This window comes from Pleurodeles waltl, chromosome 9, assembly GCF_031143425.1.
Source record: "Pleurodeles waltl isolate 20211129_DDA chromosome 9, aPleWal1.hap1.20221129, whole genome shotgun sequence".
Lineage (NCBI taxonomy): Eukaryota > Metazoa > Chordata > Amphibia > Caudata > Salamandridae > Pleurodeles > Pleurodeles waltl.
In genome coordinates this window covers 295,492,898-295,510,133 of record NC_090448.1, presented here as the reverse complement: position 1 = coordinate 295,510,133, position 17,236 = coordinate 295,492,898, and positions in this window count along the sequence as shown.

Here is a 17,236-nt window from a genome sequence, read left to right as displayed (position 1 = left end):
TCTTTGATTTTATTGATACACCCACTTTCGGTGCAATATTGGGTATCATTTCGCTTTAACTTCACAATCTGTTCATTGATTGGTAGCTCTGCCTTGTCACCTGGGATCCCACTATTGTCTAATCCATTATAATAAAGAACTGCAAGACGTTTTATCACCTTTGCCATGTGCGGCCTTAAAACCAGAAGTCATGATGCAACTTCCTGTAGAGTATCAGGATTTTCAAGATGTCTTAGATGAAAATAAATCTACACAATAATCTCCTCATATGGAATATGATTACAGCTTTTATTTAATTCTGGGCACAGCTCTTCCTTACAGTCATGTCTACTCTCTCGCTGAACCCAAGACAGAACACCTAAAAAAACGCCTAGATGAGTTACTAGCCCTAGGTTTAATTCATCCATCTACCTCCCCTGCATCCTCATCACTTTTCTTCATTCCGAAGAAGAATGACGAGTTGTGGGCATGCATTGGGTATAGGGTATTAAATAAAGTTCCAGTAAAAAACAGATATCCATTTCCCTTAATCCCAGTCTTGCCTGATCAGGTTCAGAAGTCCACTAATGTGTACACTAAATTAGATCTGTGTGGTGCATACCATCTCATTTGCGTAAAAATCAAATCAAGGAGATAAGTGGAAAATAGTCTTGTGAACTAAGGTCCAGAATTACCTAACCATTGCGACATGCCATATGGTAAAATGGCACTAATGCTGCAAAAGTGGCGCTAGACCATTTTGCGCACATATTTATCACGCAAAACGGGTTAGTGCCATTTTTTATCACATTAGCATAAAAAAAAAACACACAAGCAAGAAAAATACAAATTGAAAGACAAGATGGAGATTGCAGGCCAGGAGAGACCCCAGGGAGACCCCAATCACCAAAGTAACAGCCAGGAGGGTCAGCCAAAGTCCCAGGAGAAGGAGAAGAGGATACACAAGTGTCGCTTTAGTGAGGAGGAGCATGACATCCTGGTCAGAGAGGTGACGGAGCACCAACACCAGCTCTTTGTTACCTCCAAATTGCCAGTCGGTAGAGACGTAATATGGCAGGCCATAATAGACAAAGTCAACAGCATGCTGTGCCACGACAATACCCATTGCATACTGTCAAAGCCCCTCATCGTACACAACTTGTACATCAGAGACTAGGACTGAAGTCAATACCACCCCAGGTGTGGTGTAACAGGCCAAAATGCTTCCCTTTCTCCTTCCCATGTGTGCTGCATTTTGCAGCACACATCGAAATGCCACCTTAGCAAATATTGCTTGTACATGTGCAGGAAGGGACACCTTCCTGCACATAAACAAATTATCTCCTCAAAGAAGGCTCCCCTTTACAATGCTGCAACAATGCCTGTGTTGGTGCAGGGAGAACAAACCTGTGCAGGGGCAGCAAGAATTGCGGGGATGTATTGTATTTCAGTAAACATAGCACATCCCTGAATTTCTAAATAGGTGGGGCATCGTGCAACATATTTTGCTGCTGCACTGAGCTGTGCCACTTGAGAAAAAATCAGGCCCAAAGTGTACAACCTGTGGAACGCAAACCACACAGGGTGAACCCACAACAACTCATACACAACTCCATGTGCCACAAAATACAACACATACAACACATGGAGCATGTCTGTGGACATCATGTGTGCAGCTGTACAAGTATCTGCAATCTCACCATCAAACAAGACACAGTGGTGGTCATTACAACCCTGGCGGACGGTGTTAAAGCGGCGGTAAGACCGCCAACGGCCCGGTGGTAAAAATTTTGCAATTTCGACTGTGGCGGAAACTGCCAACAAAGACAGCCACTTTAACACTCCGACCGCCACGGCGGTACAAACAAACAGCGAAGCGGTCACCGCCAACAGACAGGCGGGAGACAATGTACCGCCCACACTATTATGACAGGCCAATCCGCCACCTTTTCCGGGGCGGATTCACCGCGGATAAAAACACAGTGGAAACAGGAATTTCGAAGGGAAAACGCTCACCTCTACACACCCCACGAGGAACGAGGACACCATGGACCCGGAACTCCAAATTCTACCTGCAACAGTCTTCCTGCTCCTCTACCAGGAGCACGAACGCCGGCGGCGAAGACCACAGTGAGTACTGCACCTACGACACAGGGGAGGGGGGAGGAAAAAAACAGGGACATACACACGCAACATCCCCACCCCCACCCTCACCCACTACAACACACACACTAATGCATATTAATACATTACAGTTACACCCCCCCCAGAAGAATGCAAAGACAATAGAAAATGAGTGTAACCACTGTGATATATTAAAATCAAGTAGGCAAAAAAATATATATACACCATTTACAAAATATATACCAAGCATAATAGTCCAGGTAGTGCTCCAATTAAGTCCGTGGAACACTGGGCTCACACGGTATGGGCGAGGCCCACACAAGATCCCCAACCATGACGGAGAGAACACTGCAGGGGCATCAGACAGCAACTAAACAGGCACCTCAGGGGGAGGTAAAGGGGTGCACCTCAGCCCCGCTTGAGTGCACGACGCCAAATCCACGAGGGGCCACATGCCCACTGTTGCATCCTGGGGAGTGCAAAGCCACAGTCTCTCAAGTCTCTACAGTGGGTGGCTTGCCCACTGCTATATCCTGGGGGGTGCAAAGCCACAGTCTCTCAAGTCTATACAGTGGGTGGCTTGCCCACTGCTATATCCTGGGGGGTGCAAAGCCACAGTCTCTCAAGTCTCTACAGTGGGTGGCTTGCCCACTGTTCAATCCTGGGGAGTGCAAAACCACAGTCCCTCAAGTCTCTACAGTGGGTGGTTTACCCACTGTTCCATCCTGGGGAGTGCAAAGCCACAGTCTCTCAAGTGGATAACAATCTCCACTGGTTCAGGAGGGGGCATGGTGCCCAGAGTGCTTCATCCTGCTAAGGACAGAGGTAGTGGATGGATCTCTCCACTGGTTCTGGTGGGGGCCTTGTGCCAAGAGTGCTTCATCCTGCTAAGGACAGAGGTAGTGGATGGATCTCTCCACTGGTTCTGGAGGGGGCCTTGTGCCTTGAGTGCATCATTCTGCCTGTGACGGACTCAGTAGCGTCAGTGCCCTTGGCGTTCATGGGCCAGCGGTGCTTGAGTCGGCGGTGCCCTGTTCAGCTGTGCTTGAGACGGCGGTGCCCTGTTCAGCAGTGCTTGAGACGGCGGTGCCCTGTTCAGCGGTGCTTGAGACAGCGGTCTCCATTGCAGGGACTCAGCTGCTGGCGGTCCTTCATGGCCCAGTGGGGCTTGTGCTGGCGGTCCTTCATGGCCCAGCGGGGCTTGTGCTGGCGGTGGCCTCCTGGGCAGCTGGGCTTGTGCTGGCGGTGGCCTCCTGGGCAGCTGGGAGGGTGCTGGCTGTGGCCTCCTGGGCATCTGGGCTTGTGCTGGCGGTGGCCTCCTGGGCAGCTGGGCTGGTGTTGGCGGTGGCCTCCTGGGCAGCGGGGATGATGGCGGTCTTCTCCGCCGTGCTGCTCTTCCCAGACTTGCCGGGTTTCTTGTGGCCCTTCCCCACCTTGGAAGGTGTCACAGCTGACTCCACACTCCCACCGGGACCCCTGGGAGCGTCTTTGGTGGCTGGAGTCTTCCCCCTCTCCCGCCGGGCACTGGCCAACTTCTGATGCTTCACAGGTGGGGGACTGTCTGTGCTGTGGCTCCGTGCCACACTGGCTGCCCTGGAGGCCGTTGCACTCCAGATTCCGGTGACTACAGGCACCACTGGTCACGGAGATGTTGTGGCTGAGGGACCTATGAGACGGACGGGGTGGGGAGGTGTGGAAAAAAGAGGTCAAGGTTGGACAGGAAAAGTATTTTGGACACACTGGGACGGAAAAGTATTTTGGACACACTGGGACGGGTAGCGGGAGGGGATTTGGGAGTGGAGGAAGAGATTGTGGTTGTAGGAGGTATTCGTTTGCTGACTTTGGGTGAAGGTGTATGCGCTGGAGGCTGTCGTGAGGTGGATGGCTGTTGGGTGGGTGTGTGCCTGCGTTTGTGTATCTTGGGAGGGGGCGTCACAGGCACACTGGGAGAGGACACAGGGGACGTGTGAATGGTAGTGGGGGTGGTGACTGCACGTGAGCGGGGTGTGGTGGTGGGTGTGTTGGAGAGGGACGTAGTGGCTGTAGAGGTAGCGCATGCAGGTGTGAGTGTAGACGAGACAGGGAGGGAGGAGGGAGACGAGGAGGAGGGGGACTCAGTGGAGGCAGTGGATGTTGGTGTGTCTGCATGTGTGTGATGCTTCCGTGAGTGCCTGTGGCATGTGTGGTGCTTATGTTTGCCTGAGCTTCCCTTGTGTGTTGACGTGTGTGCATGCTGGTCTAGAGGTGTGCTTGGGATAGGCTGAGGTACAGGGGATTGGGTCGGGGTGGAGGAAGTTGGAGGGGGGAGGATAGACACAGGGACAATGGCTTCCATCAGTGCTGAGGCCAGAGTCTGAAAAGCTTGCTGAAGGGCCGCCTGACCAGAATGAATGCCCTCCAGGAATGCATTTGTTTGTTGTAACTGCCTTTCTAAACCCTGGATGGCATTCAAAATGGTAGACGGCCCAACAGTGAGGGACCTGAGGAGGTCAATGGCCTCCTCACTAAGGGCAGCAGGGGTGACTGGGGCAGGGACTGAGGTGCCTGGGGCGAAGGTGATGCCCACCCTCCTGGGTGAGTGGGCACGGGGTGAAGGCTGGGGAGCTGCTGGAGGCTGCGGTGCTGGAAGGGGGGGTGGCGGCTGTACCTGTAGATGCGGGGGGCACAGATGTTGCCGCCACCACAAGGGAGCTCCCATCAGAGGATGAGTCCGTGTCACTGGTCTCAGCTCCTGTCCCCCGTGGAGCTCCCCTCACCCTCCGTCCCACTGGTGAACTCCGAGTCTGTATTGTGGCCCTCCATGGCCATGTGGGATGCTGCTCCCTCCTGCTCCGGTGCCACTGCTCCTCCGCCTGGTGATGCTAATACACACAAGAACAGGGAGACCACAAAATGGGGGGGACGACAAAAGAAAGACATGTTGTGCATGCATTACCGCTCCCATTGGCGGACACGACAGACACAGAAGCCCCCTGCACTACGCCACGCTCTTGGGCTCCACTGTTCAATTCCTGAGAAATGGCCTACAAGGCTGTGGACGACATCTGCACACACATAGATGACACAGGGGCATGACTAGGCGTAGTTGTCACTCTACAGAGCTGGGGTGGGGTGCCACATGGCCTGCCTTATGGAGGGACCTTGCCTAAGGAACTCGCCTTGGCCTAGGGAAACCCACAGCCCACCTCCCCCACCCAGACCCCTCCACTGCGTGCTAAGTCAGCAGAATGCGAGTGTACTCACCCCCTTGTGGCTGCTGTGATGCCCTCAAGCGCCTGTCCAACTCCGGGTACGCCTCCGCCAGGATCCTGAACATCAGGAGAGTCATGGTGTGACGGGCACCCCTCCCACATTGGGAGACCATCCCCAGCTGAGCCTCCGCCGTCTTCTTGCTCCAGCGGGGAATGTCCTCCCATCTTTTCCGGCAGTGGGTGCTCCGTCTGTGGTAGACCCCCAGGGTCCGGACATCCCTGGCGATGGCACGCCAAATATGTTTTTTCTGGTGGGCGCTGACCTACATGATTTGTACAGGGGGAAGAGAAAGTTATTACCAACTGCACCATCAAAGTGATGGCCCCCATCCGTACCCTTGCCATGTGGCACATGCACTCACCGTCGTTTCATGCACGCCGCACTCTCCCCCCTTCCTTCTTACATCCACCCCTCTCCACACAGGCATAGCCCATACATCATGCTCCCAGTGTACTTACCTGTTTGTCTGGAGGACCGTAGAGTAGCGTGTAGTGGGGGAGGACCCCATCCACGAGTTTCTCCAACTCCCGATGTGAAGGCAGGGACCATTTCCCCAGACACTCGAGCCATTGTCTCTTCCAGACCGAGGTCACAGCAGCACTTGCAGTGTAGGTCCTCTCCTGTCAAAGATCAGGTATCAAGTGATTGAACAGATAGAAAATGGCAGTCACGTCCGCGCCGGTGCGTACTGTCACCGCCAGCGTACATCGTCATTGGCTCCTGGGACCCAAAGGGTCCAATGTTAACCAATGCAGCATTGCGCTGCGGTCTTCGACCGCCAACCGCGACGGTGTACAACGCCAGCGCAGTTACCTCACATCCTATTGTCCCACTTTAGAGATCAGGCAGCCGCCATTTCAGGGGCCCACATGGCTTCATTTTCAACTGCGTCACACATACCTAGGCCTAGACTCAAAACACATACACGCCACTTTTTGAGTATGAATGGTGTTCTGTGTAAGCTGTGGGTATGTACCTCTGAGTTGTTTGACTCTGTGCTCGCTGTTGTCCTTCATAGGCACCGTCCGCTGGGACATGTGAGGAGATGGCGGCATCCTCCGGTGTACCGACCGTTGGTGGACCTGTCGACAATGGGGGAAAGACACGTGATAATCACATACAGGCTTGACCGTGCCACAATCCAGGAACTGTGTACCCAGCTGGAGCCAGACCTGATGTCAGCTATCCGCCATCCCACAGGAATCCCCCCTCAAGTGCAGGTGCTGTCAGTGATCCATTTCCTTGCAAGTGGGCCATTTCAAACAATAGTGGCCATAGCATCAGGGATGTCCCAGCCTATGTTTTCCAACGTGTTGTCCAGAGTGTTGTCTGCCCTGCTGAAACACATGCAGAGCTACATTGTTTTCCCTCAGGTGGAGGATTTGCCTTCAGTGAAAGGTGATTTCAATGCCCTGGAACATATCCCCAACATCATTGGTGCCATTGATGGGACACATGTGGCTTTGGTCCCCCCCCCCCCACAGGAGTGAACAGGTGTACAGAAACCGGAAGAGTTATCATTCGATGAATGTACAGATGGTATGTTGGCAGACCAGTACATCTCCCATGTGAATGCCATGTTCCCTGGCTCAGTGCATGACGCTTACATCCTGCGGAATAGCAGCATCCCTTATGTGATGGGTCAACTCCAGAGGCACCGTGTGTGGCTATTAGGTGAACACCTGGAAGCTAGTCAGTGGGAATGGTTGTCTGGGTCTGGGGATATCCCTCCAGGTTAGTGTGTGTCTAACAGTTGTCCCTCGCCATTTGCAGGTGACTCTGGTTACCCCAACCTGTCATGGCTACTGACCCCAGTGAGGAATCCTAGGACAAGGGCAGAGGAACGCTACAATGAGGCACATGGGCAAACTAGGAGGGTGATCGAACACACCTTCGGCCTCCTGAAGGCGAGGTTCAGGTGCCTCCATATGACAGGTGGATCCCTATTCTGCTCTCCAAAGAAGGTGTGCCAGATCATCGTGGCCTGCTGTATGCTTCACAACTTGGCTTTGCGACGACAGGTGCCCTTACTGCAGGAGGATGGTCCAGATGGCGGTGTTGTTGCAACTGTGGAGCCTGTGGACAGTGAAGACGAGGAAGCAGAGGAAGAAGACATGGACAACAGGGACTCAGTGATCCAGCAATATTTCCAGTGAAACACAGGTAAGAATACAAACCTGCCTACTACATGTACTTATACACTGCTACCTCTCTACTGTCTGTCTTTTTCACCCAGTGTATGGTCACTGAGTTGTCACTTTCCCTTACAATTTCATAGATCTGGGTCCCACAGTGTGACATCTGCTTTGATTCCTCATGACTAGAGCTGTGTGACATAGGTATGTTGACATTACAAATGAAAGAGCTTTTTGCCACAGTTATTGCTAATACAGTATTCCAAAATCACAGACAGACTCCAGATTGTTGTGTGCTTTAAGGGTGTTTATTTTAGTGCTCAAAATTGGAGGGTGTAGCAAAATGGTGAGGGGTGATGGCAGAGGAATGTCCATGGCAGAGTCCAGTCTATAAGTCTCACAGGTGCATTGCCCAAATGGGCATAGGAAGTGGAGCTGGGGCAGTTTAAGGATGGACAGGGTGACAAAGTGGGACAGTAGGATGACAATCAGGGTATCTCATTTCTTGGTGGGGGTCTTGGCATCGTTCTCTGTCTTTGTCCTGGATCTCAGGGACCATTTGCGAGGTGGTTCTCCCTCTGCAGGGGGTGGGGTGCTGGTGTGGTGGTCCTGTGGAGGTGCCTCCTGTCCACTAGCGCCAGCGGAGGTGGTGGGCAGTTCATCGTCCAGGCTAGTGTCAGGGGCCCTTTGTTGTGCCACAGTGTCCCTCCTGGTGTTGAGTACTTCCTTTAGCACCCCTTCGATGGTGCCCAGGGTGGAATTGATGGTTCTTAGTTCCTCCCTGAAGCCCATATACTGTTCCTCCTGCAGGCGCTGGGTCTCCTGAAACTTGGCCAGTACCGTTGCCATCGTCTCCTGGGAGTGGTGGTAGGCTCCCATGATGGAGGAGAGGGCCTTGTGGAGAGTGGGTTCCCTGGGCCTGTCCGCCCCTGTCGCACAGCAGCCCTCCCAGTTCCCCTGTGTTCCTGGGCCTCCGTCCCCTGGACTGTGTGCCCACTACCACTGCCTCCAGGTCCCTGTTGTTGTTGGGGTGGTGGGTTAGCCTGGGTTCCCTGTAGTGGTGGACACACTGCTGATTGACGTGTCCTGGGGACGGAGGTATGGGCCCGCTGGGTTGGTGCTGTGCTGGTGTTTCCAGAGGGGGGAAACTCTGTAGTGGCCTGTGACTGGGTGACGGGAACCGACTGTCCCGAGGTCCCCGATGGGTCGGGCTGGTCATCTAGATCCAGTTGGACAGAGGTGCTGTCATCACTGTGGGCCTCTTCTGTGGGTGGTGTGGACATGTGTGGACCCTCCTGTCCAGTGACGTTGGGTAGGGGTCCTGCAGGGGTATAAAGGCAAGATTATTGCATCTGTGTGTGTCAAGATGTGCAATGGGTGGGTGACCGTGCACCCCAGTGCTAGCATTCCTGTGTGGGACCTTGTGTGATGATGGTTTTGGGGGGTGTATGTCTATTTGCAGTGGGCATGCTTTAGTGATGGGTGTCCATGCTTTGGTGTTGCATGCAGGGCTTGGGTTTGGGATGTGTGGTTTGTGATAGTGGGACATTTGTGAGGAGTAGGAGTGATGGGGATGAGGGCGAGGGTGGGGGTAGGTGATAGCATGCACCTTGGGTGGGTGATGAAGTAGTTAAAGGTTTGACTTACCAGAGTCCATTCCTCCACCTACTCCTGCGAGGCCCTCAGGATGCAGAGTCGCCAAGACCTGCTCCTCCCATGTTGTTAGTTGTGGGGGAGGAGGTGGGGGTCTGCCGCCAGTCCGCTGAACTGCCAGGTGGTGTCTGGAGACCACGGAATGCACCTTTCCCCGTAGGTCGTTCCACCTCTTCCTGATGTCCTCCCGATTTCTTGGGTGCTGTCCCACTGCATTGACTCTGTCCACTATTCTTCGCCATAGCTCCATCTTCCTTGCAATGGAGGTGTGCTGCACCTGTGATCCGAATAGCTGTGGTTCTACCCGGACTATTTCCTCCACCATGCCCCTGAGCTCCTCTTCCGAGAACCTGGGGTGTCTTTGCCATGCCATGGCGTGGTGTAGGTGATTTGTGGGGTGGTGTGTGGGGTGATAAGTGTGCTGATATGTAGTGGGGTGTTGTGTGAGGTGCGTGGAAGTTATGTGGGTGATGGTGTTGTGTGCCTGTGGATGCTAGTGTTGTTGATGGTGGTGTCTCTCTCTGGCTTTCGGTCGTGATTTGTTGTCGTAAGGGTTTGTGGGTGATGTGGGTGTGTGTTTTATAGTGTATTGGGTATCTGGGAGTGGTGTGTGTATGTGTATCAGGTGTGTGTATTTGGAATTGTCCAATGTGGTAGTGTTTTGTATATGTGTGTGTATTTTGAGCGCGGCGGTGTGTACCGCCAATGGAATACCGCAGTTGAAAGACCGCTGCGTGGATTCGTGTGTCGTGATAGTGTGGGCGTATTTCTGTTGGCTTGACGGTGGAGGTTTTGTTTTTGCCAGTTTATCACTGACCTTTTGGATTCCGAACTGTGGGTCATAATAGCTGTGGCAGAATTCCACGGCGGTGTGGTGGCGGTCTTCTGCACGGCGGTAAGTGGCTTTTACCGCCAATGTCATAATGAGGGCCATTGTCTTGCGTGAACATTTGGTCTACTGCTTAATGCGACAATCAAGATTCGTGAGAACTGGCACAAGTGGCATAAATGGTGCACTACTGGCACAATGTCAATAGCCTGTAATGCAAATGTATCATCATTCAAATAACAGCCCATGTGGAACCAAGCTGCTCATTCCCCTTGTACCACATTTAAAAAGTCACAAAATTCATGCCTTGATCCACATTCAACATCCTTACACCAACACATGCCTGTTGCTGATATCTTGTGTGGAAGGAAATATTACACATTTAGGTAGGGACAGTCTATTGGGGCAAAAAATCCATAATTATGCACTGTCCCTTCCAATTAGAACATGTGTGGGGCCTGCTACAGGCAGATGAGAATGTAATAAAAGCATTGTATGAAATGGACCTACCTATGCTATGCTGCACTAGTCCCGTCATCCATGGTGCCAATGCATCATTGCATCAAAAGAGTGACAGCACACATCACACTTCTGTGGCAATGTCCACCATGGTGAATAGGAAGGCTAATTACATGCCACCATTGTGTCAGTGGCAGGGACAAGGAGCCTGGAAAGAAGTAGGTGGTGTGGTATAAAATCACAAAGGCTCAAATGTAATAGGAAATGATGGTGTTCCACGATACCCCAAATTTGGCAGCATTGTGCACCGTCATTTTCAAAACTCGTTGATGGCTAGTGTTCATGAGAATATGGGGCACCCCTGTGTCACTCCCTGTGCCAAGGCTAAATTAGCTGACGTGGGCCAATGCACCAAGCCTTGCACCATAGTGCAAGGATGGCTGCGCTGAGGGGGAAATTGCTTTTTGTGCAGGAAGGAACACCTTTCTGCACAAAAACATTCTCAAAAGGCTATTAGCTTTCTCTATGTGTGTTGCTAAATGCAGCACACATGGAACAAGTTCAAAATGAGGATAAAATACAAATATGGCATTTAACATCATTGCACCATGCCAATGCCACCCCTGGGGGTGGTGTGATATATTGGGAAGGACTGTGGTTTACAAAAACTCGCCAATCTGAGGCATTGTCAAAATGTAATGGGTGTTGCTGTGGCACGCCCACAGCGTCACCCATTGCACGCCCCTACCAAGCAAAGTGCTGCATGTGAAGGGACCCTTCTTACAAGATGGCCACAATAAGTCGCTTAGCGCTACATTGTAAAACTGTCACAGGGCATTGCATCACCCTAGCGTCATGAAAAGAAATGCTCAGGTGGCGCTAGGGCACCTAAATATGTCCCAAAATACCTTGTGAGCTTGACCCATGTGTGATTCACAATGCTACACATAGGCCCTCATTACAACATTGGCGGTAACTACCGCCTACCGCCACGACGATGGCTGCCAACATACCGCCGCCATGGCTACCAGCTATCTATGCGTATCATGACCGCCAACGGTATTCCGCCAGAATGCTGGCAGGACACTGCCGAAGATCATGGCGGCGGTAGGGCGGCGCTGCTGACAGCAGCACTGCCACACCAGCAAAACACCGCTGACTGTATAAAGGAGCAACAATACGGCCTGTCGGTGTTTTGCTGGTGGATGCTGCTGCTGACAGCAGCGCCGCGGACCGTCTCCAGCCGGAGGACCCCCTGCAAGCAGGTAAGTCAGGTTCTCTGACAGGAGAGGGGGTGTTGTGTGTATGTGGGTGTGTGTGTGTATGTTTTGGAATGCGTGCATGCAGGTGTGAGTCACGTTGAATGCATGCATGAATGAGTGTAGTGTGTTGTGAATGCATGTGTGTGACAAGGTATGTTGGTGTGTGTTGCGGTGTGTGGGTATGTATGTGTGCATGCGTGGGTGGTGGCGGGTATGCATGTGTGCATGTTTGTATATGGGTGCGCGTGTGGGTGTGTATATGTGCGGGGGGCAGAAGAGAGAGGGGGAAGGAGGGGGAGTAATATGCGGAGAGGGTAGGAGGTGGGGGAGACCCCTATCAGTGCCAGGGAAGGGATTCCCTGGCAATGATAGTGCCTACCATCATGGTTTTCATGGAGGTAAGTTTGGCACGAAAACCATGGTGGTAGGCCGGGTCGTAATCCCGAGGGTGGGATTGTGATGGCCGCCGGGCTGGAGACCGAAGTCTCCAGCCCAGCGGCCATTTCCACCCTGGCGGTCGGTGTGTTTAAGTGGCGGTCTACCACCAGGGACAAAATCCCATTTTTTTTACCACCGGCCTGTTGGCTGTATTAACGGCGCTTTAACACCAAGGTTGTAATGAGGGCCATAATATACAACTACAACCTTGGGTCTGTAACATGTCACTGAGCCTCCAGTAGCAAGTAAATGATGTGCCATGTCAACAACCACTGCAATTCAAGATTGGCTTTTCACTATCTCATTGCAGAGGATGATGGCTTAACTCCTGCCGACTTGCCTGTCCTGGATTTTACAGATGACATGGATGACCAGCTGCTGACCATCAATGAAGAGACTCTCCAGGATGTCCTAGGATCCCTCTAGACACCACCTCCAGTCACAGGGAGGACACACAGTGTTGCGGGGTCTCCACATGAACCACCCAGCTTCCAACACACACCACCAGCTAGTACTGACACAGCCCTGGACTCTGAGGACCCAGACACCACCTTCCAGAGGACAGTGTTAGGAGTCCAGCAGAGCTGGCAAAGCAGGAGTGGGTAGGGATGGAGGCCATGGCAGGCAGCCTAGAGGGAGTGGAGAGGTGCCTCAGTCCAATTAGGGACAACTCAGCTGCCATCAGAGGCACCCACTCCCGCTAAGTGCACTCAAGCACTCCCTGGCCAACATAGCTGCTGTCATGAGCCAAATGCTTCAACAATTGCCCTCCTACAGTGGCAGCAGCATGACAGGCAACAGGCTGGGGGCTATACAGAATACATTGGAATCCATACAGCAGGAAGGGTCCTCCCTCAGGGAAAACATGGCTACCTACCACATTGATGTTGCTGCTTTGTTGAAAAATCAGCAGTTCTTCCTTGCTGCAGTGATGCCTCCTGTGTTTCCACAAATGGCAGCTGCGGGACCTTTGACTCCACATCTCTATCCCCTGATGTGTGTGTGCCCCCCTCAACAACAGCACCACCCATGGCACAGGAGGCACCATACACATCAGAGGATGAAGATGTGGAAGGAACAACATTCACAAGGAAAACCAACCGGTAGCACCAGTCTGTGCCATTTGGACAGTATCTCCTTAGTTCTGGGGTTAAGATCACACCAGTGTTATGACAGCAGGAAATGTGCTCTCTTCACTCAATCACTGTTGCCTTACCTGCTATGTACTGTCATTGTCTCCATTCTTACCTATTGGCAATTTGAAACCTCCTCACTAATGCACACTTGTCATAACCATGTCTCATGACATGTCCCTTACCCCTGTACTCTGATTGTACTACAAGTGGCTAATGTTCTCTCATAGGGTCTGTGAACTGGACATTGTACGGCATTTGAAATTACACATGCACCTGTAAATAAAGCACCTTGTTTACATGTTAACATTTCAATGTTTACTGTGATCCATCAACTCAGCTAAAATATTGCATTGTGTGAATCCATGTCAACGAATACAGAATATCATTACATGAGTGTATTACTATCAGACACAAAGCCACACACAAGGATCCTAACATGAGAAAGGTGAATGATGATGTTGTGGGTGACAGCCAACTGACAGAGTATTCGATACATATATTGAACAGAAATCCTAGGAAGTTGACACACTGCATATATGGCTCAGAACCAAGTCAATGGTAATTTACCCAGGGGGAGTACCAGTACAAATAATATGTGTGGTATAGAAAAAGCTAACCTTATTAGTGAAGGGCACCTGTCAGTTGCAACATACAGTCCCAAATTTGCCTATTGTCATATGTGTCACACTTGCCAACAATGATACTGCAAGACCCTACCAATGACAGTTGAAGTTCCATACTTACCTTTCCAAGATAACATATACATACACATATGTGAATGGCTGGAACAGTGTATGACAAATGTATGGACTAGTTGATGTTACTTAGCAGCCAATCTGACAGCTCCTTGGTCATAGGGGATCCACATGGTAATCCATGGAAATCAAGACAGTCAGCATACCCTAAGCCAGTCCTCTAACTTGGCCAGTGCACACATTAGAACACACAGACACTCAATCGACATGGCAAAAAATTGTCTTATACAAACAGGATTTCTTTTAAAATAATTAAAACTACATACCTAAACCTATCTTAAAAACTACTCTACACTAAACTAACCTAAACTAACTTAACTTACAACTACACCAATCTAACCTATTCTAATCTAATCTTAAACATGTAGTGCCACACTCTAAACATTGCCCCCTTTGCCCCCTTAAGAGACCTTATCCAAGTAGGACAACATAAACTAAGGCTACACATATACTTACTTAACCAATGGCCTAAACAGACATATTTTTTTTTTGTTTTCTTTTTACACATATACCCCAACATAACTTCCCAATTAAAAAATGTACTAAAACCCACCCCCCAACTATACTTACTCTAACCTATGCCTACCCTACACTATTTCACTAACCTAACACTACCCATCTAAAACTAAACCCAATCTAAAAACATTATCAACTGTAAAAGGGAGACGGAAGGAACTGGGAGGTTGTGGCACTGACACATCACAATTCCTTCAATTTTCTTTAGCAGTACTTCAGTAACTTGCGATTTTTGGTACACTCCTGCTCCAACCTGTCCAATCTGGCCATTTTGGTGGCCATGTCTCATCTCATGTCATTTTCAAAGTTTGGTGTGATGACTGCAGCAGGTGGCTGCACGGTTGCCTGGCTTGTGGCAGGTGTAGTTGATGTGGAGGGGGTTAGACCTGCAGAAGCCCCCTGGATCCCTGATGTTTTCCCTAATGTAGTCAGATTTTTTTGTGGCTGCTGTGGAGGTCCCCATGTGGGAAAGCAGGCCATGCCCCTGTGGCCTTTTTCTTCGTGAACCTCCTTTCTACCCTCTGGTAACTGCTATTCACCTCTAAATTGTGACATTATCTGTCTGCCGTTTGTGGAATGTATGTCGTTCTTCAGGTGTCATATTGGCAGCTGAAAAATGAGGAGAATAAAGCATTAAATACAGCATTGGGTGGAGGTAGAACTGACATGTAATGTACACTGCATCCGCAGATGACACATGCAGTCCACCACACATTCCTCAACAATGACTTACTCCTAATCTGTGTCTATTTCCTACCAGCCATCTACGGTACCATGTACATGTCACTGGGATGACGGCTATCCATTTTTGAACAACAGGGCCCAGAGGTGAGTGGACTACTGCATCCTTGCTCAACATTTGTGTTAACGAACTTGTGAGGATCACATGGCCCAACAAGTCTAGGTTTCCTGTGTCCTTGTCAAAATGGGGGGCTTTGTATGCAATCCACCACTTTGACACCCCTGGTGCTACATCAAGGCTTGCCCAGGCATCATGGATACAAGGTGGGGATCATCTGATAGGGGGGCTGGAAACTTTCCAGCGGCTATTCTAAGGTTTGTTAAAGCTTCATTCTTGTGTCCTGGTTTAAGACCTTGTCTGAGCATAAGTAACAGATATAAGTGAGACAACATAAACTAAGGCTACACATTACTTATTTAACCTATGGCCTAAACAGATATATTTTTTTTGTTTTTTTTACACATATACCCCAACATAACACCCCACTCAACCCCTCCAATTAAAAGATTTACTAAAACCCAGCCCCCAACTATACTTACTCTAACCTATGCCCTTCCCTATTTCACTAACCTAACATTACCCATCTAAAACCCAATCTAAAAGAAATATCAACTGTAAAAGGGAGAGGAAAGGAACTGGGAGGTTGTGGCACTGACACCGGCTATTCTAAGGTTTGTTAAAGCTTCATTCTTGTGTCTGGTTTAAGACCTGGTCTGAGCATAAGTAACAAGGGGTTACACCATTTCTCATGATGTGCCACATGTACAAATAACGCAATGTCCCCATAAAGATTGGCCTAAGCCTGACCAGCACATCAAAGTTGTCTACAGATTACGTAACTAATGGCCCCTACCCTGTGCTATGTTGTGCAAAATATGTAATGCAGCACATACATGGTGGCTGTATGGGTGGCCTTTGAGCTACAGTAAGATTGGCACTGCACTGAGTGCTGATACAGTATTCTTATATATTGAACATCATGTGCACATGCATGTCAGACATCACCTAAGTACCAGGTACACACTCAGCATTCACATCATATGTAGATGTGATGTGGCCAAGATCACTCACAAATATCATGATGGCAGGACCACATTGGTAATTATGATGAGAACTAGCTTGGGACAATTCATAGGCACTTCCCACAACCATCTGGAGCTGCGTTTTGTACTAATTGTATACCCTACTGACTGTTGTCCAGCACAATATCGCTCCTTGCACTACTGTGGCCTCAATTTATTTCTGAATGGTACTGAGGCACCAGTGGTGCAAGTGACTCCTACATAGGCACCCTAGAGACCTCTCTATACATGTCCTTCATCTGTACTGTTTCATGAGTAAGTGTAAACTATGGCCCTCATTATGACATTGGCGGTAAGTCCCGCTTACCGCCCTGCTGACTGCCGCCAACATACCACGACCGCGGCGGTATTATGACCCACACACAGAAATCTGTCACTATACAGACACACAAACAAGTCCGCCAGCCCAAAGGTCAGTGATAAACTGGCGGTACCAAAACCCACACCGTTATGCCAACAGACCAACGCCCACAGCATTATGACCCACGAATCACCGCGGCGGACATTCAACCACGGTAAACCATTGGCGGTACATACCGCTGCACTCAAAATACACACACATATACAAAACTACACCACATTGGACAATTCAAACTATACCCACCTGACACACATACACACACCACACCCACACACTCACACCACTATAAAACACACATCCACATTGCCCACAACCCCTTATGACTCAAAAAAATTAACAACTGAGAGAGAGACACACCAAGAGCACCCACAGAACCAGAACACCATCACCCATACACCATCCACGCAGCTCACAGCACGCGCCCCAAAACATCACCCCACACACACCTCTCACACTACACCGTGGCACCACAAAGACACCCCAGGTTCTCAGAGGAGGAGCTAAGGGTCATGG